At 37.8% G+C, this 26,175-nt stretch overlaps 1 protein-coding gene across 3 annotated transcripts in view; it reads left to right on the top strand.

The window, feature by feature from the left end:
* Positions 1-26,175, top strand: part of ATRNL1 (attractin like 1) — a 498,126-nt gene that overhangs the window by 374,881 nt on the left and 97,070 nt on the right. The gene's annotated exons all lie outside the window — the stretch shown is intronic.

The raw sequence follows: 26,175 nt of genomic DNA, 5'->3' as shown, positions 1-26,175 counted from the left end.
ATGTTCCATAATTCAAACATCAGTATGTCAAGTTTCCATCAGAATGCACAGAAATCAAACCCCAAGTTGGCAATTAGGAGCCAATTTAGATCTCTCTTGGCATTGGGGGTGGGGAGAGTATTTTCTGAGCATTCTCTAATATTTGGAGACTTACCAGCTGCATTCTGAGAGAAGCTGGGGGCACGTTTAACCATACTTAACTGTAGCATTTTGATGGGAAGATTTTGCCTCAGCCTATACTGTTATTTTTAAAACTCTTCTTGCATTTATATCCCTACTTTCTTCCATCATGGGATGCAAGGCCTTTGTTCATATGTCAGACAGCCTTCTTGAATCCGTTGCATGCCAGCACTCCAGGGATTAATGGAATGGCTTAAGCCCCAAACCAAGGAGAGTCACGTCCAGATGCAAGGCAGATCAAGACACAGAGTAGTCAAGGGATGGGTAATTTGTGACCCTGCAAATATTGTTGGACTCCCAACCACCATCATTCCTGATCAGCATAGTCAACGGTCAAGGATGATGGAAGTTTTTGTCCAGCAACACCCGTAGCACCTTAAGTTCTTCATCCTTGGCTTAATTGTATTTTGTGAATTGTGTTGAATTTCATAATATTTGGGGTTGGTTTAGAAAAATTGATAGTAAAAAAATGTGATCTTCCCCACCCCCATCCCTCATAACTTTCCTTACCTTTAATTAGAAGCCATATGCAAAACCCTAGCTCTATTGTGTTGCTAAAACTGAGAAATGAACTTCAGAAATCTAGCAGAAAGCCCCTTGTCTTCATATATCTGTGCTTCTGTCAAGGCTCAAATCTAATTTTTAGGATTTTCTCTTTACATTATTGGTTTGCATTCCCTAGATCTAGTGACTAGGGCCAATAACCTCTTAACTTGCTTTAATACTATGCACTTGCTCACATGCCAAGTGAGGTTAAAATAAGGTTAAACAGAAGTGTAACTTCATTTTAAATATTAGTTCCCAAAGAACAACATTTAAGCAATTTAAGAAAAAATTAGTCTAGAGAATCTTTGAATAACTAAAAATTATGGGGGTAATTAGGTGAATAACCTTGACATATTTCAACTAAGGTACAGGTACAGGCATACATCCATTGCTGAGATAATTATAGCTCAATGCCAGTTTTTGTTAAACATGAATACATGAAAGCAGCCTAGATAATAAGACATAATATTGTTGTGTGGCTTATTTTTCTCTTATGCCCCTTATAAAGGCAAGTGTATCTTTCATTTTCCTGTACCTGTACTACCTTTGTTGTGTTTTCTGTGTCAACCATCAAAATGATCTTACTTCAAGAGTCTTCACAAATAGTATTTTTGAATGTTAATGTGTAAGGTACTGATTTACAGAAAATCTACAGTGTCTCTGATGTGTGAAAGAAATTGTTCTGCCCCAGAGCAATGTTTATCTTCCGTGATTTATTCCACACTTGCTGCAGAGACTGTTTATACCAGAGACAACCAACTTGAATCCTCTTTTTCCCTTGTGGCTTTCCTTAAGCTAGGAAGACAGGACCATCAGATCAGGAATTACAATTCTCCTGTGAATTGCTACAACAGAAAAAGGAATGCCTTTAACAGAAAAATAATGTCACAATGTGTTGATGTATTTCTGGCATAAAACATGCTTGACAGTGAGAGTATAATTTTGGATCTTCAGCTACTTATATGCATATTCTTTTACTATAATTTATTCTGCTATGAATTAGACACAGAAAGCGCTTTCTCACTCTTCTTGCCATACAAAAGGGGAAAGTGAAAGCATTTAGAATCACACCAAATAACTATGAAAATGGCATCACCATGCACACATGATTCCTACAGTGCACAGTGCGCACACACACTGATATCCTCATTCTATAAATGCCAACGCTTGCAAAAAGCTTTGCTGGACGGAGAAAAGTGGCTATAGTATTGGTATGCTATCCAACACTACCCCAGTGCTGTTCCAACGGAAGAGTGTGAGTTGGTGCAAATGTGCCAGCTGCAGCCACCATTGTCCAATGTAGCATACTAGCATAACAGAAAAATGTGTGGCATATGAATGGAGTGAGTACCAGTAACAGTTCAAAAGCCATTTCCCCCACCATTACAAACTGATAGAAAATTCAGTACTGTAATTCCGCACAACAGGATAGTTGATCCATTAGGGTAGAGCATTGCTGCTGCAGGTATGACCATGTAAGACATCCTCTGTGCTATTGCAACTGTACATATCTTTTCTGTTGGAGTATCTGCTATGTGCATAACACTCCTTAGAGGCTGCTTAGTGAAGTAAGAAAAAAATGCATTGAAACTACATCCAAATAAACATGTTTAATTTAATTAATCATCATATTCCTATCCAAATCAAGATTGGTCTGGTTTACGACTGGAAGCATGAAGATGCAACTTTCTGAAATAAGCTACACTGCACAAACAGTAAAAGAAAAAAAGAAAAAAAAATTATTTTTTTTACAAATAGAGAAAAAATGTTAATATTGGTGAAATCATATCTAATGCACATTTTAAAAATAGAGTCATTTAGTGTATTGTTAGAAGTGCAGGTTTAATGCAACTTTTCTCAAGAGTAAATACATACCAGTGAAGTACATAAACATTGTTAATTAATAGTCACAAGGAGAGATCATGACATATGCTGTTAGAAAACTCACTTTTGCTAACATAACAAAGACCTTATAAGCAATTTGAAACCTGAGAGACATGAAGAATGATACCCAATTGTTCGCTGCTGTCTAACAAACTGCAGTAATTGGGAAAGTAACCTTGACATATTTTGGCTGAGGTCTGAGTACCCACAGTTTATTATATTTCAGACAGTATCCATTAACAGAGATGTGGAGCCAAATTAACTCTAATGTTGCAATCTTCACAAGACATTCCATAGCTAGCAATAACGTTAAAATGACACTCTCAAAATAAGAATTTCAATTATGAGCCAGATGAAGCTGAAGGGGGGGGGAATTGACAGCTTTAATGAGCAGTAGGAGTTAGCATGTACTTTGATAAAGATCAGATTTAACATGGATACGAAGACACACCAAAAAGAGTAATATGAGCTGATTTCCCATTGTGCCATGTTGGCAACAGCAGAAGGAATAAACTTTCAAATTTATTTCCTCAGACTAGTCATCATTTCAAATTCCACCTATTATTTATTTATTTCTGGCATTTATATGCCACTTAATATCCAGAATTACTTATAGTTACATTGCTGTAACTATAATGTGCTGGATTTCTTTTTTGGAACATTCATGATGCCTATGGTGCGTTGTGTTACATAGGATAATAGTATTGTAGAGATGGAAGGGAACACAATGATTATTTAGTCCAACCCCCCTGTAATGCAGGCATCTCAACTAAATCCTTGATTATTTCAAAAGCCTACATTAGTTTAAGCTGTCTACAGTCAATTCTACAGATATCTACTTAGAAGAAGTAATACTGAAGTCACTGGGGCTTACTCCCAGTAAGTAGAACTGCATGTAGAATTGTAGCCTTAAAATATATTCCATATAGATAGAACAAATGAAATCAATTGACCTCTTGACGTGAAGATGTGTGAGCAATGGTATTCTGGAAAATGTCAACGAAAGAAAGAAATAAGCATGAATTAGAGTAAAAAATAAAGCAAAATATGTCTTGCTAATGTTGCACTAAAAGATTTAAACAGTATCTAGAGTCAAGATAAAATACAGCAGAATTTGAGGGTGAAAAATATGCTCCCTATGTGCATTATTTTCTGTCTTTCAGGCTGCAAATTGCCCTGAGGCAAGGAAAAAAGTAGTAATGATTTAGGGGTCTGATCTTTCCTGTAATTATATTTGCTAAATTAACGGTAAGATGCTGTCTTCATGATATTGAGAGTACAGAAATTGAGGTTACTTTCTATATCTGTTGCATAATACACAGCTCCTGGATAGCTCAAGAGAACAATTTATTTTATTTAAAAGAGCAACTATTTACATTTTCTTCCTCTATAGTCTATAGAATACAGCTGGGCCTCTATGGTTGACATGACATTTGCCCTACAGGCGTAATCTGATATTAAGTATCTTTCATGTGTACAGAAAGCAATTTCTACACTATTATCTTTATTCTACGCTGTCTTCAGAAATAATTTCAAACTTTAAAATTCAGTGATAAAACTAAAGCTTCCTAAATAAGCAAAGAAATAATAAAATCATTTGGGGTTTTTTCCCCCTCCTGAGATTCGTCAGCTCACATTGAAGATATGACTTTGTTAATGATACAAAAACAAGTAATAGAGTAACTATGTAAGGGGGAAATTGATCCCCCCAATCTGTATTTACATAAAGATAGTATATACACTCCCCCCCCGAATTAGTCCAACCTTGTACAAAGCAGCATGTGAAATTCTTATTGTGCTTTTGATTTAGTATACTGGTGCAATGCTGTTAAAAGTATCTGAAGGAAAGATACAGGTTGGTTGAAGCACAGTCTCTAGGTACTGGAATGCACTGCAGAATGGTATTTGATAGCAGTACAAAAAGAAAATCCAAATAAAATGTTAGGTCGCTGATTAAAACACAGATGTGAACAGAATCAATTTAATGGTTCTAATGATAGTTATTTATTTCTGAATAAATAATAATTTATTTCTGAATGCATTCAGAGAATACCTGAGCAGTTTACAGAAACAGAATATAAAATGTAATTCAGATCACAAAAGGGTATTAAAACATGGGGCTGTTTTCAACTAAAGAGGTCCACTGGTGCAAGGACTTTAAGCCATGCAATGCAATTTCCCCACCCTATCTTCTTCCCACATGCCCTGTAAACTCACTCCAGAGGATGGAGGGAACCCAGAAACAGATTTAGGGGTTGGGTGGGATGAGGAGAGAGCGAGAGAGTTGCATTCATCCTTAGATCTAAGTGATCATTTGGGATGTATGAGGGATAGGCAGCTTCTTAGATACCCTGGCCAAGAACTGCATAGGGCTTCTTCACCTGTAGTAAAATATTGCGTCAAGCTTGCTTGCATATTGACAGCCAATGCAACACTTTCAACCCATGTGGCACACATGTTGTTTATAGGTTTTCCCAGTGAGCAACTACAGTACAGCAGCGTTTTGCGCTAGCTGCAACTTCTGGACCTAATTCAGGGAGAGCCCCACCTAAGGTGCATATCAGTAATCAAGCCTAGAGATTACCAAGGGGTGGACCACTGTCACCAAGCTATCCCTATCCAGGAACAAACACTGAAGGCACTTGAGCCTCCATTTTCAAGTATCCCAAAGATCCTATATCCCAAAGCTACAAACCTGTTCTTTCGGAGGGAGGGAACCTCATCCAGAGCAGGCACCATTAAAGCATTTTGTTCTTTCCTATGAATAACCTTTCATTGCTTTGCACTATAAATTGCACTATCTTAATACAGTATACAGTAGTACCTCAGGTTAAGAACTTAATTCGTTCTGGAGGTCCGTTCTTAACCCGAAACTGTTCTTAACCTGAAGTCCCACTTTAGCTAATGGGGCCTCCCGCTGCTGCTGTGCCACCGGAGCACGATTTCTGTTCTCGTCCTGAAGCAAAGTTCTTAACCCGAGGTACTATTTCTGGATTAGCAGAATGTAACCCGAGGTACCACTGTACTCTTCATGTAGCTTCAGCAGTTATGGTAAATTTACAGTTCATTTGACTCACAACTTACAATAATTTATAACTAAGTGCGTTTATCTTGCATTATTTATTGACATTATACTAAAGGTCTATTAATATATAGTTAGTGATAATTATTTTCCTAATGTATGTTTGGTTCATATATGCTATTGCTCAGAAAACAGAGCTCTGAATTCTAATATCCATTTCTTTGTCAGACTGTGTGGATAAACAATGCTGTTGTATACTTTCCAATTAATGTGCATCTTGTATTGCTTTGCAACAAATCTAAGCAACACATCCTGTGGAATTCTATTAACAAGTAAATGAAGATCAGCAATTTGTACTCAGTTTAGCTTGATTGTTAAATGTAAGTATAAGGATCAAGAACATATTGAGTAGTAATTATTTTAAATGGGATCAAAATATGCGTAAAGCAGACAGGTTATACTCCAGGAAGTTGAAAGGAAAGGAATGAAATAAAATCCTTTGGAGGTCTACAATAAAATTGTCTATTTTTAAAGTAGATTGAGACTGGAACCCTATACCCACTTACTATATATATAAGTCCTATTCAACTGAATGGGACTTTTTTGTAGACATAGTATAGGATTGTATTGTAAGTGAAATTTTCATAAAAAAAGAATACGACAATTAAATAATAGCCATGACATTCCACCAGCATAATTTTACACTGCTGTTTGTTAGGACTGTTGTTCAATATCTGAACTAACTTTGCTGATGCTTCCCCACTGATAGCTCGGTTTGTGTGGATGAGGAGACTTTTAGTCAATGCTTTCTTTCTTTTTTGCAAAGAGAAATGATCCATGGGAACTCCCAAAAGGAGAGAAGGCATGAGAAAACACATCCAGACTTTCATGCTCTGTAGCAGCACCTAAGCAGTTAGAGGCTGACCTATTTTTGAGGTGGTATTTCAAAGACTTTGCAGTTCAAGCTTTTTCTAAAATCAATCTATTTCAAACCTTGCAAAGCCGTTCCTTAAACACCAATACTAGTAGACACGATGTCTCTGTAAGGAATTTAACCATGGTTCCGTGATGAACTGGCGTAGATTTTACTTGTATCTTAGGGCCAAGTTTTCGGAAATGAAATATCATGTTGATAATTTTGGTAAATGTATCTGTGTACAGCATGGCATGTGATTAAATTGCTTCCAATTCATGAAAGAGGCTAACAACGTAGATCAAAGAAACAAAGTAGGGAATCAACAGTATGAGCCTCAAAAAATGTGTGCTCAGAAGTCAGGGGGTTTCAAATTAATAAGTGGAGGGATATCTGTCAGGATGGGACTTAGTATGCTGATTTTTTGAGCTTGGGAGTTTACAGGTCTTTGCTCTTGGAAGCTAAAGAGAGTCCTACCACTTATGCAAGACACTTTATTTATTTAATCATAAGAATTTATAAACCACTTAATATTTTAAAATCTCAAAGTAATGTACACTAATACAAATTAAAAATGATAAATAGTATTATAAAAACATTGTTCAGAGATGAAACATAAACCAATAACAGAATATTATAAAAACAGAAATTTAGTAATCTTATGGGTCAAGGAAAACCTGTACTGTACAAAGGATATGTTATTTAGTTTATTAATTTAAAAGCATTGGACTTCATATTGACACCCTTTTGTATTGACAAGGATAGCCACATATGGCTTGGGATGTCTAGTAAAATATAAAGTAGAGAAATGAAAGGGACAGGCCATGTGAAATGTCAACATGCTAGTGCTTTACCACCTTTGGTCCCAGAAGCCCTCATGTAATGACATTCCAATAATTACACCTGCCATTCTCTCTGTGTCTGTCTGTCTGTCTGTCTGTCTGTCTGTCTCTCTCTCTCTCTCTCTCTCTCTCTCTCTCTCTCTCTCACACACACACACACACACACACACACACACACACACACAGTTATTTCAAACTTTACTGTAATATGTCAATAATGATGTTCAGGGAAACACATGAACTGAGCCTAGATGTTGACTTAGCACATTCTAGGGTTGTCATACGTCCAGGAATTCCCAGACATGTCCTCTTTTGGGGGTCCTACATGCCCATACAAGGGGAATTTTTCATTTTAAAGCCTTTTTTAAAAAAAAGTAATAACAATAATCATTGTGTGTGCAGGCAGCTCTGGTTCAGACTCTGGGGTAAACAGCTTGGGCTTGGCAACGCAACGGTGGAGGGGCTATCGGGCGATTCCCCAGAAAAGCTCAACAACCTTTTGTGTCCGGATTTTTATCTCTTGAAATATGGCAACCCTAACTTATTCTGCCACTTGGCTGGCTATATCCCCATCTGCTGAAACAAAGGGATTATCCTGCTATGGTGTGAAGCAGCTCCAATTTAGCTAAAAACCCATTTACATTAGTCCTTCCCTGAAAATCATTATTCACGACTTAGTTTCTCTGTGCACCCGAAACCTCTATATTTGATGCCTTTTAAGGTGGCTGTTTGATAACAATTTCTGTTGACATGCCTTCATTGCACATAATTTCTCAATAGAGACCAGGTAATCTGTAAAGTAATCACAATATAATTATACTTTTATTTTTGCATTCCAATATTGTGCAGAAAATTAACTATTAATATTGTTTCCACTTTTGTTTTCATTTGATGAATTACTGAATTATTGGGTATGGTTTAATTAAATAAATTCTAAGAGTTTCTGAATTATATGCAAAACTGAATGTTAAATTGTGCTAAATTATGGAATTTACAACAAATCCCATGCTTTCATTCATGGGAAAAGGGCGGCTCGAATGGAAATATATATTTGCCTATGCAAAAATATAAAAACTACTTCACCCACAACATGAGCATGGATATAGCTGGGCTACATGTTTAAAATACTCAGAGATCCATATTCGTCTGAGGTGGGGGCAAGCAGTGGTTGCCTAAAGGCGCAAATTAAGATTATGAGGGGAACTCTCCATTCCTGTTATTCTTTCTTAAGCATTTACTGTTACTATCATATCCATGACTCTCTGTTGCATCATGTTTCCCCTTTTCCCATTCAGCAGAGCAGATTTGCAACCAAGGGGGGAAGCAGAACTTGGGTAAATGAGTTCAGATAGCAGCTGCAGATAAGTGGCAAAGCATCTGCTTCGCATGCAGAGTCCCAGGTTGGCCGTCAGCATCTCCAGGTATGGCTGGGAAAGACCCCTGCAAAACTGAAGAGTTGCTGCCAGTCAGTGTAGACAATATTGCTTTTAACGAAAGGGCTGATGCCATGCTCTTTTATTGTAGCTATCTCTCTGTGTGTCTTTAGTCATTTTTTAATGATTTCCCCCTATGATTTTAGCTGTTCTTATTTTTATCCGTAAGCCACCTTGAGTCCCTGTCAGGAGAAAAGACTGTGTGTAAGTAAATAAATTTATTATAACAATAGAGAGTTGAAACTGGATCACAGAGTGTGTAGTGATCCAATAAATATTACTGTGGTGCTGGCTGCTGTTTGTTAAACCAAGTTTATTCCAAATAATTAAACTTTTAACTATTTTGAGGAGCTCTTAGTAATTAACTCAACTTCTCTTTAGATCAGTTGATGGGTTTTGATGCAGTCCTGAGGCTAACAAATTCCACAAACCCTGGAGAAATCCAAACTTTGCAAAATATCAGGGACAACTAGCAGTTTGTAGCTGATTATTTTTAAACAAACCAGCTTGTTATTCAGTACCTTCAGTAATAGCAATAAGGCATGATAACTTTTTTTAAGCTATTATTGTTTTTCAGTCTTACTTTTATAACCTGCCTGTCTGGTAATGGATGGGTTTGCTATTCCCATCTTACTGTGGCTTAGAAAAAGGAAACACTGTGTGTTCCCTTCCTGAAATAGCTTTGTATATCTTTCAAACTTGGCTCATGTAAAAATGCCAGTTTCCCTAATGGATTATGCGTTGGATCCAAATAACTGAATGAGAAGCAACTAACCACTAGTGCTTTTCCATAAATGCTTGCACACAAGCACCCACAAGAGTTCATACAGTGCTTTAATAAGTAGGTTCTATAGCAATTCTCTTTGGGGTTGTGTGAGCTTTTGTGTATGCAGAACATATTTTTGGAATTTAGTTTAACAACACTCTAGTGTGAGGTATGAAAGAACCCTTCAGTGACTAGGATATGCCGTCCACCCACAGAAGGACGCCTTTGGATACAACTCTTTATCATCAGCCAACATTGGTGGTATTTCAGCTCTTGTTAAACCTGCGCACTATACCTGTGCACTCAAGCATTTTCTGGTGTTTGTTGGTGGTGGTATCCATCATGTCAGGAATAATTAATGGTGCCCTTGGGTTATCAGCATACCCCTCAACTGCCCCAATTAAATCAGGACATCCCATTGTGGGGGGGATGTGCTCTCAAGAGCATGGCGTCACAGGTTTTTTGGCAGGCACAGCCTCAAAAGATGCTGGGTGCGATATTGCATGGGATCGTGACTCACGCAGGAATGTGTCCCAGAGGACACAAACCCCAATTTTCCATGTATGGGTTATCATTTGCATTTTATTATTCATCATTTTAACTTGACCATCATCTTGAGATGGATTGCCACAGGCAGTATAAAACTACTTAAAACGTAGTAGAAAAGGTGGGATGTGTGGAATACTTCAGAAAAATGACAGCTTAAGAACCAAGACAGTTGCATCGAAACTGCTTAACTATAGCTTACTGTGAATGAGTGTTAGGGTACTGCCTCCTCTGTTTCATCTGATATCTGAAAGAGGCCAGCACACAATAGTTGCAGTAGGCAATGTCAACAGTGCAGCTTTAGAGTGAGTGTGGATATATTTAATCACTATGTCTCAACCCTGTGCTTAAGAATGTATGAACTATTGGCCCTATCATTAATTTTTATCGTCTGCCATGGTCTTTCTTTTGTCCCTCTGTTGCAAAAAATGTTATGAGCAGCAGCATACATGCAGAAAAGATGTGAACACTTACAGGATAAAATGCATAATAAGGGGCAAACAGTAGGTCAGAATGCTTACTTAGAAATATACCTGTTCCACCCACTGACTGTGGTGATAGGAAAGGCAATCTATGATAAAATATTAACAGAATTTCTGACAGTGGTAGAGTCACAGAGAAAATTAAACAAGATCACTGATCATCAAATGCAACCTGTTGAATACTGCATGCTAAATATAATTGCTGTCAGATAAATAAATAAAATAATGTCAATTATTTAATTATTATTAAAATGTCAGTGTCTATCAATAATTAGAAGTCAAATATCCAGCAGTGACAGTTGTAAGATGTTCGTAACCTATGAAACGTCTGTTTTGAAACAGATGTAGAAATTAAGTATTTAATGGATATTCATTCTCAGAATTTGCAGCAGATAATTTTCAAGAGGATTTATGGAGAGCGTAAACTTGTTTTAAACTATAGTTCCTGGAATTAGCAAGTTTACATCTCTTCTGGGTGCATGCTGACAGGTGCACCAAAATAGTTTGCTTTTGGCCTCCTTGATTCCACTTCCCTTCCAGTCTGCACTCTCGTGCTGTATTACCACAACCATCACAAAGATCTGTGTTGAATAAAGTTGGGACTACATGGATGAAACTCTAGGTATATGCCAACTAATCAAACATCATGTCAATCTTAACTTGGCTTCATGTCTTAAAAGTGTTACAATGCTGAGATATTTTGAGACCAATCTGAAGCCTGATTTGGACCTTGTCATTGGGAGTGTGACTGGATCTGATTCTCTTCATCCTTCACCAGTAACTGGCAGCCCCTTACCCATCTCCCATTTGTCCCCTTCACTTAATATTTGTTTTTGCTTCAAAACACGGACAGCAATGGCAAAGCAAGGACCTCCCTCCCATCTTTGCTAGTTTGAAAGCTGGCACATGACTGTGGCTGTGTGCCAGATGCAAATATTACATTGTGTTATGTAGTTTTCCAAGCACTACAGACATCAGTAAGTGGCATTGGGAAAACTACATTACCTAGAATTTCTTGCTCATGTATTCATCTGAGTATCAATAATAACTCCCCCAAGTTTGCTAACAGTAGAGGAGAACCAAACAACCTCTCCCAAACCTTCACTCTCAAACCAGCCTAGAGCTGAGTGAGAGTATCCTGAAATGATAATGGGTGTATAATGCATTTTTTAAAGGAAGGTAGGCCCTATTATCACTATTATGCACTCATCATTGCTGCTGGCCTTATCTGTGTGCTGAATTATTTAGAATGCTTGGGATATTGCTGCTTGTTGCCTCTGCAAAATGGAAAGCATGATAATGAATAAGCTATTTTAAAATATATTTTTTATTAAAGTTTCATTTTCATCATTAGAGATCTGCAAACAGCAGAGATGTGGTGTTTTTTTAGGCCAGCTGCTCATTCATATAGATTCTGTTTAGCTGCAACAATGCAAACCGTGACTTGTGCTTTTGCAACTAAAGCGCAATTCAGTGTCGTAAGCATGGAAAATGGTGCATGCTCTACTTTTGTTTGTTTGGCAAATCCCTTATTAGTCACATACAAAACACAGGCTTGCATAATGAATCTTGGTGTGGACTGCTGCCTAATACCCTTTAGACATAGATGGCTCTGGGAGAGCACAAAGCAAAGCAAATGCCTCCTCATCTGCTCATAATTAGAATTAAATAGTTGTTTATGTTTAAAAAGATTTCAGTATAGGAGACAGAGCTTCTCCTGCCATGGTCTACCTTGCCCCTTCTTTGTCTTGTTACTACTTTTAATACTGTTGTTATTTTTTCAGAAGCAGTCTCTGCTGCGAAAATGGTACTGTGAAAGGGTTTATTGTTGGCTCTACCAACCCTATGTGTTATAGTGGCATAATCTGTATGTGTCAAAATGATCAGGCACCTACTTTATTTTAATACCTCTGTGCTAGCAGCTAAGGGTAAAGAATTCAGGTGACACAAAGAAATTCTGCTCCAGGACTGTAGGACTTCATAGGGGGCCCTGCCTTCAGTATTTCCTTCAACCCTTTCTCAGCCTATGAGAAGGAGTGAGCCTGCAACAAGATGATAATAAAAATAGCACTTGCTGCACAGTTCTCCCAACTTCTCCTGAATATGAAACCTCCCCACAAAACCATGAATGCTACAAATCAGCGCGTTGCAATATTTTATTGGAATGCTCAATTTTACTAGAATAGTGTGACCTAAAAGCTTTATCTGAAATGTCTATTCACCCTCAGTCTTTTTCTTCTGTTGCAAGATTGTTCATAACAAGTGCAATTTTTTTTTATAAATACAGTGATTTGGGGAGCTTAATAATCCTCCACCCATGGCACAAGCTAGCTAGCCATTGTCTGAAACAGGGGTCCTAGATGACTAAGCAGAAGTCTGGTTTAGGCTTACACAATGAGCAACTGAACGTGTCTTAAGTGTCAGTTTTACACATGGGAAGCTATTTTAGTCATTAGGTACAATTTGTGCTTCTGTTGCAGCTTGTAATATGTATAAAATGACTCTTGTGGGACACTACTCAGGTTAGTGTGCTTTGTTTTCTTGTGAATCCCTTCAACACAAACAAAGCCAATATTCTACTCAGCAATCAGTGACAGGTAAGTAACCTGTCTGGCTCCAGTGTGTTCCTACAGCTTGTGTCTGAAGCCATGTACACAAGATGTTAGCCACAATCCATATCCATAGTGTACTTTCTTGAGAAATACTGCTGCTTGATGCATTTTCCCTCAAACAAGTTTCCATCTGATTTGAAAACATAAGCTGCAGTCACTGTGCATTTAAGAAGAGGTGTCTACATTTGAAACAAAGATACAAAACCAAACTTAACAATTTCTACATAAATCACAACAAAATCTACAATAAAGAGCCAACAGCAACAACCCTGCCCCCCCAACCCAAACCAACCCCGGCCCAAGAATCTGTTCAGCAGCTTCAACTTTTGTAGCTGGTCAGTCAGGGCCCTACCCTCCCAGGCCAGGTGGGAAAAGGCCTGCAAGGCACGGAGCAGGACTCAGAGCCTAGATGGTGTGTCCTGGTCTCAATTCTAGTCTGAATACAACCAGTGCTTGTATAATTAAGGCCAAGTCTGCTTTCTCTGGATAGGGTTGCAGCTGGGAAAGCTGAGGCACAGGTTTACCACCTCAGTGAAAAGGTGTCCTCATCACACGCTATGGGCAGTCTCAGTACATTTTAGAAAGCCTTCCTTCATGTACTTCATGAATCTGGATCTACTATTTGTGAAATACATAAGCATTCCCCCAATCCTTAGACAATTCATGATGGGCATTTTGCTAATATTTAAATAAAACCTAGGCTTGGGCAGAGGGGAAACAGGAAAGTGTTTCTCTTCGTGTGGTGCACAAACACTTGTGCTTATCAACATTATTCTCCTTTGGACTTATCTTTTAAAATCCTCCCAGAGGGCACTTGTTTTGCCATCATGCCTCAACATCCACTTTGGTTGGTGTCTTTGTTACTGATTAACAAGCATCCTTCAGTCTATTTGGTGAGTCCTGACCTAACATGTTGAAGAGATCCTAAAACTCTAATCTTGCTTTGTTATACCAAAGAAAACAGCCCATGAGTCTGTGCTTTGGAACAATCGTTGGTGGGTGTTGCATCATAGGTCCACCCTTTCCTTTCACTTATGATTCAGTCTCACATTTTCACCTACTTTGTCTAGGATATAAAAATACCTTTCTGTGAGCCACAAAACTGTATTATTCCCTTCCCTTTCTTATTCATCGTAATCCCATCAGTCTGTAGAATGACTTTCTTTGTCTTCTTTTAAAGGTCTGTTTTCTGCCCTTTTGTTGACACATAGATATAATTAATGGAGGGTAATTAAATCCCACTGCTGACAAAATGTGACAGTGTATTGTTCTGTTATTATTCAGCACCAATTATCCTAAAATAAAGTCACTCTTCTGACTTTATAATTCTTCGAGTCATTTTCATGTACACAGTACAACACATAAATAAAGTCATTGTTTTGCCTGTCTGGTGCCCTTCTCCCACTGCTACACATCACAGTCTGCAAAGATGCAACAGTAATTTCTTTACCCCACCCCTCGTTGTATATTGGTCAGTCATCAGAGAAGACCATAAATCATTCCATTGAATGCCAGATACAAGAAAATGAGTTCTTTTTTATTGTTTTAATATGTCAAATTTTGTTTTGCAAATCGTTTTTCTACCAGGTCTGTATATTAGGATCACTTTTAAAATTAGAAAATGTATATAGTGCACTAGTAAAAATTGAAATAGTTTTGCAAGTTGATTTTGAACAATCCTATGTCTAGAAGGCAGTTTGTGGACCTTTTTTAAAAAAAGAAAACTCAGTACTTTTTTCCAAAGTAATTTTAACAGAAGACAATATCTGACCAAAATTGTGTTCATTTTCATGGTATAATTTAGTTGCAAAATGTGTCCTTTTCACGACAAGATTGTCCTGACTTTTTGAAACAGTATGCCCTATATCTGTAAAGAAAGCTTGAGTACAAGGAATGCCTAACTGCCTCATTTGGTGTTGTTAGATTAGCCTCCCTAGATGAGCAGTTTTGTTAAATGTCTCCTTTACACTTTCGACATCATTTCTCTCTTAAATTGTTCATATGTGCAAAGTTACAGAGCTGGAAAGAAAGGTGAGACAAGTTTAGTGGAAGAGCTTAAGAAACACAGCAGATGTTACAAGGAGTACTTCAAAGCAGGGGAAGATGTGCAGTAGTACATTTTGTTATTTGTTCAAAGCTGTTTGAACTCCATAGATAGTAGTGAAAACTCAACTGCAGAAACATTAGATGGTATTGGTGCAAATATTACATGGTGTAAGTATTGCAGGTATGCTAAATTTCAATCACCTACACATTACAGGTTTCTTGGAAATCTACCAGGATATAAGTTGTGAACACAACCAAGTTCCTACCTTAAAGATGAAGACAGTCAGTTCTGGAATTGGATGACATAATCTAGTGAATACAGGATTTATATGTATTTCAAATCAAACAAAGCAATGAAATTTGACTGCATCAAGAACTGCTGTCAAGAGGCTTTTTTACTGGGTGAGGGTGAACAAGCTTAAACTGAGTTCAGACAAGATGGGAATGCTTATAATTGAGAGGTAGTTTGTGTGTTTTGAATGATGTTTCAGGCCCCTTCCCACCCCAAGGACCCAAGTTCTCAGTTCAGGAACTTTCCTGCACCCATTGCTATATTTGGATCCACAGGTTGCCATTATTGGTCAGGAGTGCCTTTTCCAATTTCAAGTGGCTTGCCAACAATGACCTTAGTTGGAAAAGGTGGACCTAGCTTCGGTTACTCGTGCACAGGTTAAATCCAGGCCCGGCTACTGCAATATTCTCTACACAGAACTACTTTTAAAATGGGACATAGTACAGTGGTAGGTTTCATGCTCAATCCCCAGTATCTCCAGGTAGGACTAGGAAAGAGCGTGTCTGAAACCCTTTAGAGGTGCTGCTAAACATTGTATATAATGCCAACCTAGATGGACCAATGGCCTTACTCAGTATAAGGCAGCTTCCTATGTCCCTACGGTATGGAATCTACAATCTAGAATTCATCTGCCAGGATATTGAGAGGAACTAGGCGTATGTCTCATGTTACAAGAGCTTTACATCGTTAAACAGGTTACCGGTCTGTTTCTGAACTCTGTATAAACATCTTGTATTGACTTTTGAAGCCTAAGGAGTCTAGCACCAAGTTATTTGAAGATCCCTTTATGCCCATATAACTCAACCCAAACCCCAAGATGAGCTTCAGTTGCCCTGCTCTCTGGCTTAAGGTCAACTTGATGGATACTTGAGACAGGGCCTCTTTATTGGTAGCACCACAACTGTGGAAATCCCTCACCAGGCAAATTCGACAATACCTTTTTGTTTCACAAGACTTATTTGAGCACATTTTATTTTTTTCTCACGTGACTTTTAGATTCTGGTTTAAAATGTTTGCATTGGTGATTTGATTTTGTTTAACTGTCTTAGCTTTCAGTATGGTGAATAATTTTTAAAAAAGCAATCTTGGAAACGCTTTATCTTGAAAGGCAGAGTATAAATGAATAAATAATAAACTGTGCTGCTATTGCCACAATAGCAATGAAAATAATAAAAATTGTTAATGGGTAGCCTGCTGTTTTGATTAATGTACAATCTTTATATTGGTCAACATTCTTGCCCTTGGCAAGATAGTGCATGTAATTTTAATGTAAGGGTCCAACTGTAAAATATTTGACAGCTCCTTTGAAGGAACCACCATTCTTTAGCTGCACTTGAAAAATCAAGCTCTGACACTGTTAAATTGCTTGGCTCTGTAATCTTCGTGGCTTTTTCTCCCCTAGCAGTGCTCCTGAAAGTAGCTTGATATTGGAAACCATATTTCTTTTTCATTTTTCCTTTCTTTGTATTCATTTACTAGTATTTATGCTGAGATGGCAACCAAACTGAAAGGCATGAACAGGGAGAGCAGATTAGTGCCTGGGAGTTCACTAAAATGAGCTATGCAAATAATATGATTTTCCCTCTACGGTCTACTCTGTCTTGTGGAAAAAAGTAATTAAGGCTTATACCCACTGCAGCCTTTAAAGTGAACATGACAATAGGCAAATGTCCTTTTCTAACAGAAACTAAAGCAGGAGCCCCGGAATGGGTCAATTACTTCAATGATTTGGGGTCCATGGTGAATTAGAACACCATCAGCTTTCATGAAATATGCACAAGGCTGTCAATTGCTTGTGCAGGACTGATAATCCCTGACAAATATCGGGTCTCATCAGATATTGGCGGTAATAAAAATGCCCAGAACAGGTGGATAGCTTCAGTTATCTACAGTTCGTTGTTAAAACTACACCACATCTCTCCAGAGATCCAGAGGGTAAGCGGCTGTTTGATTAAGTATGGCATCACTGGCAAATATCACAAGGCAGCAAGTAATCACACTCGAGCTGGAGAGAGTGAGAGAACAAGAGGCAGAGAAGAACATAGAGCAGATGGATTGTTTCAATTATTCGGGCCCCTTGAATACAAACCACAACTGCCATCAGCGGATCTGATGGCAGACGAGTAATAACTGCATCGCTATGACATCATTTTAAAATCTCACAGGGCTTAAGTATTTCAACAGCTGTAATGCTTTGGTTTATCCAAGCACTGATTTTGACCCACAGTCACCTTTTAGCAATGAGAACAGCGTAGCAGGAGAACAGCTTTTGGTAGTATTTCAAGTCATTTGAACTGTGGCATTTCACAATGCATTCTCAACTACTACATAGAGAGCAGCTTCCTGAATCTCACAGTAACTGTAGTGCATATTACTGTTGCTTGGAGGTGGAGTTTGTGATCTTTGTTTAGACAAGGACTGATTACTAAGAAAGTACAGACAGTCGCACAGAAGAATGTGCAAAGGGCACATTGGGACTCATAAGTATTGCAGATAAACAGGAAGTACAGAACCCTGCCGTTAGTTTGCTTCCTTGCAGGTTGCAACTACTTGAAGTACCTTGTACTCACATAATGCTGTCCGTGTACATATATCTTGTAGCTAATCTGTAGTATTTGTTCATATTCATGTTCTTCTTTATTTTTATTGAAGCTCGTAAACACAGTACAAATAACACTATTAAAAATACTAAAGCCATAACCTACAATTTAAATGTTAAGATACTCCAAAAATCTGGCTGAAATTTGTATAGCAGTGTCATAAGATATTTAAGGAAAATTTTCTCTTTCTCTCACATAAACACCTTAATAGCTTTATTAATCCTTTTTTTTTTCAAAGCTAGTGGAAGTGGAAGACATGTGTCAGGAGCTAGTAAGTATGGACAATTCCAGAAAAATGAGTTTGAGAGAGCAAAGGGGTGGCAAAGATGGGGGCATAGATTTAAACCATGCAGTATATATATATATATATGGGATCCTAATATACTGTGGCTAAAACCAGGGTGAAATAATGGGAGTAAGAGAAATATTTGGAGAAGAATTGTGTCTGTACATGTTCCCTCATATCTCAGGTTCTAAAAATGTAGAAACTTTTAAAAAAGAAATCTCAGCATCTAGAGATTATATTTTATCCTGGAGGCATTGGAGGCCCAAATACAAAACTACCACTTCACATTCATTTTTCCATTTTGTAAATTTTGCCAAAGAAACTAAATATGTCTTCTCTCAAATATGCTATTTGTGAGTATGTGATAGAATGCAAAATAGAACACTTGATAAATCAAATGTTTATTCTGGGTCATTTGGTATTACCTTTTAATTTACAAGAGCAGGAAATATGAGAACTGTTTCAAGTGTCGGTTGTGAAAATAGCTGGAATTTTGCTCAAATAGTTGCTAGTACAATTGAACTTTGATCTTGTGTGGTTTTTCAGCAATCCTGTATAGTGCTAAATGGTTAGTCTCTTTTATTAAATGTATAAGAGAATAAAACATTAAATTTAAATTAGGTGTTATCATTTCAATAGATTCTGAAATATAAGTTTCTTTCTTTCTTTTCCAAAAAAAGAAGGGCTATAAGTCAGATGACCAGAATAGTAAAAGGAAAAACAGAACGTTTATGTGATGTCCACGTATAGAAACAGATTACCAGAATACCTATCTAATATGATATGTCTTTCCCCCCCTTACATATGGCTGATAGGGATATGGTTCAAATTGTAGTGGATTCTTATGGGATTTTCTCATACACTGTTTGCAGCTTAGCTCAAGCTATAACCCTCCAGGGCTGGTCCTACTATTAGGCAAAATGAAGATGCTGCCTCAGGCAGTTGATGCTGAGAAGTGTTAGTGTTGGCTGCAGCCAGGGATACCAACTTGAATAAAATATTAGGGGGGCCAGGTAAGCCCCACCCTGCATAACTGATCACATGATGTGGTGCATGCACACCAGCCTGTTCACAAACCAGTAAGATATACTCTACCTTATAACAAATATTTATATTGGGCCCCACCTCAGTTCTTCAGGGTTTGCAGGTCCATATTCACCTTTACTTACTGATGTGAAATAATAATAAAACTTTTAAAGTCCAGTTGTTTGTATGTCCACCTTCACTTGAGTGGAACCATTTGCTTCTCTGCCTCAGGCAGCACAGTGAATTGTGTTCAATTAAGTTTTACTTAGAGTAGACCCATTGAAATTAATGAACATGACTAACCTAAGTCCATTAATGCCTCTACTCTGAGTAAACCTCAGCTGAATATCACCCAATGTTTTGGGCTGGCCCTACAACCTGTAGTACTATAGGAAAGTTTCAGGTAAGCAATTTTCACAGAGCACCTTTGACTGCAATCTTGTACCCACTTACTTGGAACTCTGAACTTTACTTTTGCTGCATTGAACTCTGAACTTTACTTTTAAGAAGGGGTGTTTAGGGTTGTATTAGTCTGCTAACTCACCTGCAAGATTTCTTCAGTGACAACAAGTAACTATGATTCATGCCAGGCCAGCATTTGATTATGATTTAAAGTAGAACCTATGTCGGCACCTGAGAACAAGGTATGTTCATAGAGTGGGGAAAAGCTTTTTGAATGGTTTCTTACCTTTGATACTCTACAATTTTCAAATACAGTACGTTGTTTCTAGAATTGAGCTGTTCAGATGTTCATTTCTCACAGTAAAGGCAGCCTTCCTCTTTAATGTCCAGCAGAAAAGATGGAACAGTGCTCCAGAAAGAATAAATTTAGCCTATGACAACCAAGCAATAGACCTCCTGAGGCCTTTTTAGAAATTGGCAGTCGTTTATCCTTGAACAATGAATAATGCACATAAAAAAACCCTTTTACCCATCCTCTGAATTGCAAATCTGAAACGGATAAAAAAAACCTGGAGGTTCACAGCCAAACTTTTAAAGGGTGCAGAACCAGAATATCTAAAAATCAGCCTGAATACTTTTTCACTGTGCAGGGCTCTTTTTCTTCAGCTCTCCTTTCAGCCCAAGTCATACTGACTTTTTATTATCTTGAATTTCTTCCTTCACTATTGTAAAAATTTGAAATGGCAGTATTAGAAAATATTTTCAATTTAGAGCGGTGGAAAGGTTATGCATTGACATTCCCACATCTAGGATTTACTTTTGTGTATTTTAGATAAAGATAAGAATTTTGCTCAGGTAAATGCAAAACAATCTGCATTGCTTCTGGTTCACTGGCTTAATGCCATACCATTTCCTTTAGCAGAACAAGTAGTTCCAAGCTGGGCTTTTTGGGTCATATTTAATGACTTAGCCAACTTTAAAATGCCAAGAATTCATTAACAGACTCAGTGAATTGATATTAAAGTTATGGTCAGCCAATATGAATATTTGGGTGTTCACATAGATTTGTTGCTTTAACATACTGAATGACTGCTCAGTCAATATTAACCCTCTAACCAATTTTCTATAACCGTGTTTCTCATTTAACTTGCTTGGTTCTTGTGTATAAAATTATACCCCACTTCTTAAGATATATTTAATTGCACTGCCATTCTTAAACTCTAGCATTATTTATATCTCCACTTCAATTGTTAAAACTTGCTCACCTGAAAAATATAAAACCACATTTTCAGGAGATTTGTAGCACTGTTAGAGGCTAACTGTGCGGCAGCGGGAAGGGATTTCAGGAGTGGGAGTAGGGGGAAAAGAACACCTTTCTTCTCTTTCCCATCCCTCCTAAAGCTTTCTCCCTTTGTGCTATATATCATGAAAAAACTTGGGTTGGGACTCAACTGAATATGTCCTGTTTCGTTTCCTTCTTCTTGAAACCTTCCTATAGAGCATGGAGGAGAAAGATTTTTAAGCACATGGAACTAATTCTCCCAATCCTAATCCTTTCTTCCAAGATATTGTAAAATGATAGTGTTGGGGAGGGGAAAACCTTTGTTATGTCCCTCAGGGGTGTGCTGGGTCACGGTTGGCAGCAGGCTGGGCTCAAGTCAAAACTGAGTAGAATCAGAGCCAGCAGTGGGGTGGGTCCACCTCCATTTTCTCTATTTCTGGCAGTCCACTCCTCTTTCCACCACTTCATTAGTCTCTCTCTTTCTTCCTCGGCTGTCACTCTCCACCCCTCCCCAAGAAAAACGCTCCCATGCAGCATTTAGAAAAAAGCTCTCATTGGCATCAATAAGAGGTTTCCCCTGCACCAAGTTTAATAGCTGCATGGGTCGAAGAGCAAAGCTGCCTGTTGAGTCATTCCTGGTTGTGGACCTGCAGTTCCTGATCCTTCTGTAAGGGGACCACACAGGCCATTTTCCTCCACACCCTCCTTTTTCACACCCTCCAACATTTCCTTGATGAAAATAGGGATACCCTATTCAATAATAAAAATAATTTTGCTATTTATACCCTACCCATCTGACTATACCCCAGCCACTCTGGGCAGCTGCCAACATATATAAAGACACAATAAAACATTAAACGCTGCTTTTTTCCAGTGGATCTGCATACCATATAACTTAGTTGGGTATCACCCATAAACCGAGTGTAAAGTAGAATAAAAATACAGTGGTACCTCGGGTTAAGTACTTAATTCGTTCCAGAGGTCCGTTCTTAACCTGAAACTGTTCCCAACCTGAAGCACCACTTTAGCTAATGGGGCCTCCTGCTGCTGCCGCGCCGCCGGAGCACGATTTATGTTCTCATCCTGAAGCAAAGTTCTTAACCTGAAGCACTATTTCTGGGTTAGTGGAGTCTGTAACCTGAAGCGTATGTAACCTGAGGTACCACTGTATTACACTTCCTTGACTTGAGAAAGACTCCCAGGTCTTACTGAAATAGATAAGGAACCCCTTGCTTTTCCGGGAACTCTGTGAGTGCAGGAAAGCTCAGGGGAGATTTGCACTTGATTGAATAAGCAAGCAAGCAAGCAAGAAGGGCTTTCCACGAAACCGGACTGTTGTGCTTTCTAGGTTTGGCACTACTATTAAGGACAAATACAAGTGCTTTTACAGAGGGGATATGTTTTCACTATCTTGTATGTTGGAGATACTCCTTTGAGAAGACCCATTTGCATCTTCTCCTTTGCAAGCTGTTCTTCTCATTCTTCTCTTTCATTTTCTTTCTTTCCCTTATCACAAGTAGTATTGTCTCTGCAGAAGTATCCATGAGAAGAAGGCACAGAAGTGGTAGTCAAGTGAGAGGCTTAATTTTGTTCTAAGTCAAATAATTTTGCTTTCGGATAACGAGAAAATAAAATGCAATGTTCGCTGTCAAAAAGTTGACACTATAAATACCAGAAAGTATTAAAATCCATTGTCAATAAAAGTAAAAACCATGAATCACTTCACATCTTGACATATTTCAAAACTGCCACACACAGCACAAATTATAGTGTATTTGATTGCTCCAGAGATAATAGCACTTGAGAGTTCCTCTCTCAGCATCCAGAGTTACAACTAAAGGGGTTCAATTGTTTTGTCTTTATAAGATACAAATGTGTTCAAAAAACCTAAAAGTTCTATAAGATCATGTCTGTTAATAAAATAAAATAAAAATAGGTATAACAAAGGATAATGAAAGATTTAGTCAAAGAAAGAAAGCTACATTTATGATTTTCAAAAAAAATTAACCCTTTGTATGTGTGTGTAATTTATCATGTTGAATAGCAGGGGTCCCTAAACATTTTGGGCCTGGGGCACAAGTAGAAATGTAAGAAATGTCATGGGCACCACAAAACACACATTTCACAGAAGAAAAAGTGGTGGTGCTTAGAAATCCTTCCCCCACAAAAAAAAAACCCCAGCCAAAATACTCAGAGCCCTCCTAAACAAATCATAAAGGGAGGAAAAGGCTGACAGTCCCCCACAAAACAAACAACCCTCCCCAAAATTGCTCTAGATCAGAATGTGAAAGTGAGCCACAAAGTTGTATTTTCCAGAAACCATAGAGATTGTAGTGTAACTTTTTTATTGTAGCATAACTTCTATTTTATTTGGGAAATATTTCTTAAAAACCAATAAAAACTTCTGGGTTATTTGACGGATCTTAAGCTAAATAGTAGAGTAGTATGTAATTATATTTGGAAGGGCTGTTGTATAATAAATGATTCTGAAGGCATCTGTCTTCAAGCTGTGCTTTTTTTTACCCAACCTAGGTGTTTTAGGAATTAATAAAGATTAAGTTATGCATAGCTTTTGAGGATGTTAATTATGTGAAGTTATCTTTTACTCAGAAGTCTACAATAATCACTTTTCAGTCTCTGAATGATAACCGAGTTCCAGTAATCAGGAAAGCATCAATACATATTAGCTGTGTAGCATCTGCTTCCTGCATCATGAAAAGACACTGTTTAGACTCTTAGAAACATTACACCCATTAACATTATGTGGGAAAAGTTAAATGAAGTAGTAGGATTGTGTAGCTGATTTATATCATGAGGTCTTGGATTTCTTTTGTTTTTCTCTAGCTGCAAAATAATTCTAACAGCATTTGTACTAGTCATTGTGATCTCCAGCTCACCATATTTATGTGTGGATGCTTTCTAAATAGTTTGTGTCTGTAGAACACGAACAAAGGAAGAGGAGAGGGGTGATACCAGGCGGAAAAGAGGATGCAATTTAATTAATATTCAGACTTGATGTCTGGGATGTAGTGACTCCTTTTGCAGAATAGAAATTAAAAGGAAAATGGAAGACAGTGCAGGCTTATGGCTGCTCCATTATGTATAAGATTTTAGTTTAAAATCAATTTTGGACAACTCACATTGGTGGATCACGTCACATGAAATAATTTCAAGATTTCATAGAAGTGTGCATTATGCTTGTGTGATATCTATATATATCTATATCTATCTATATCTATCTATCTATCTATCTATCTATCTATCTATCTATTTGACCAAACTGCAGGAGGCAGTGGAAGACAGGAGTGCCTTGCATGCTCTGGTCCATGGGGTCACAAAGAGTTGGACACGACTAAACGACTAAACAACAACAACATATATATATATATATATATATATAATATAATAATAATAATAATTTTTACATTGTTTTTTCATATTTTACATGTTAATGGGATCTATAGTTAGCTATCATCTTTATATTTGCAGATTTATATGTTTTACAACTTGTAAATAAATAGCTTCTGATTTTTTTTTAAGGCAATTTAAGGAGACTTTGTTACAGAGCAGAGAACACACTTGATGTTAGCAAACTTCATTTACCACGGGCACTTATTTTTGAGAAGTCATTAAAAAGCTATGGTAATGCCAAAAAACTGGAGTCATTACTTCTTCTCTTTGCCAATACTAAGAAGTCTGACCCTAAGCATAATACAATTAAACAAAGGAAAACCAGATGCTAATTATCAGGGCAAAGTCTGACAGGCTATGCAATTTACTCCTAAGAAAATTCTAGCCGCTTGAAATGTGGACAATACAGAATATTCATACATGTACAATAGAAGGCAGTTCTTTACTTAGACTAGGAAGATGAAAAACCTGTAATTTTTTCACTTCAAAATATACTTTGAAAATCAAAAGCAAATTCTATATATTACTACATATTACAAGGTATTGCTTTTGTTGAGCTGAATCCTTTGATTCATTATGTTCATATAGCACAATTGATGTTAACAGGCTTAAGCATGTGTAATTGGATGTGAGATGGCAGCATTTAATGGGACAAATTTTGTTCATGAATGGGAAACCTGTAATCTTCCAGTAGTTGTTGAACTACAGTTTCCATCATCCATAACCATTGGTAGGCTGGCTGGGACTGATGGAAATTGGAGTCCAACAACATCTGGAGGTTCCCATCCCTTGTCTAGTCTGATGACTGCAGCCTAGGAGCTGTTGCCTTTTTAAATCCATGATACTTTTTGCCCAGTGCCCCCCCTTCATGCTGTGGTCAGATATCAAGTCTTATACTAGGGCCAAGTAGTGTAACCATCTTTCAGGAAGTGTAGTAGGCACCGCGTTTGATGTGTTGAAGAATAATTCTAGACTCAAACATAGGACCAAATTAGTTGTCTGGCAATAATCATCACTAGCTGATTTCAAACTACTGTCACTAGCTGAGGAAGCCCCTAAAGCAGAAAGTCAAAATTAGACTATCAGGAGTTGTGGTGCCAAGACTAGCATCACTTTGGATGTCATCTTCCCGCACTCTTCATACAAATTGTTTGTGCCTTTGCCTCGCCAATTAAGATGCTGCCATCATTGGCTTTAGAATCAGAAGACATACTACAGTCTCTACTATAGTAAGTGAAAACACACACACTAGCTATTCATATATCTTAAACTTTCATCTATGTCACTTCTTCCTCATTCTGTATGTGGGAGCAACCTGTTAGTGGAGTTCTGCTGAAGACAAGTCTGAATCCAGCCCATTCTTCAGAATCAAATCAAGAATGTGCTCACTACCATTTTTCTCCCATTGTCCTCCTGCTGCTGCTCATGCATCAACTGATGATGCCTTCACAGTTCTGGTAGCCTCACCTAGATGGCTTCTTAAATTCTCAAACACCTCCCAGAGGTTGCAGAACTCTATAAATGAGTAAATGCCATCAAAATGTGTATGAGTAAAAGTTCTTTGTTATATTTCATTTCAGTTGCACCCCCTCAAGTTTTAATTC

This window comes from Podarcis raffonei, chromosome 5 (assembly GCF_027172205.1).
Source record: "Podarcis raffonei isolate rPodRaf1 chromosome 5, rPodRaf1.pri, whole genome shotgun sequence".
Classification (NCBI taxonomy): domain Eukaryota; kingdom Metazoa; phylum Chordata; class Lepidosauria; order Squamata; family Lacertidae; genus Podarcis; species Podarcis raffonei.
The sequence above is the reverse complement of the archived record's forward strand: the minus strand, read 5'-3'. Positions and strand labels throughout refer to the sequence as shown.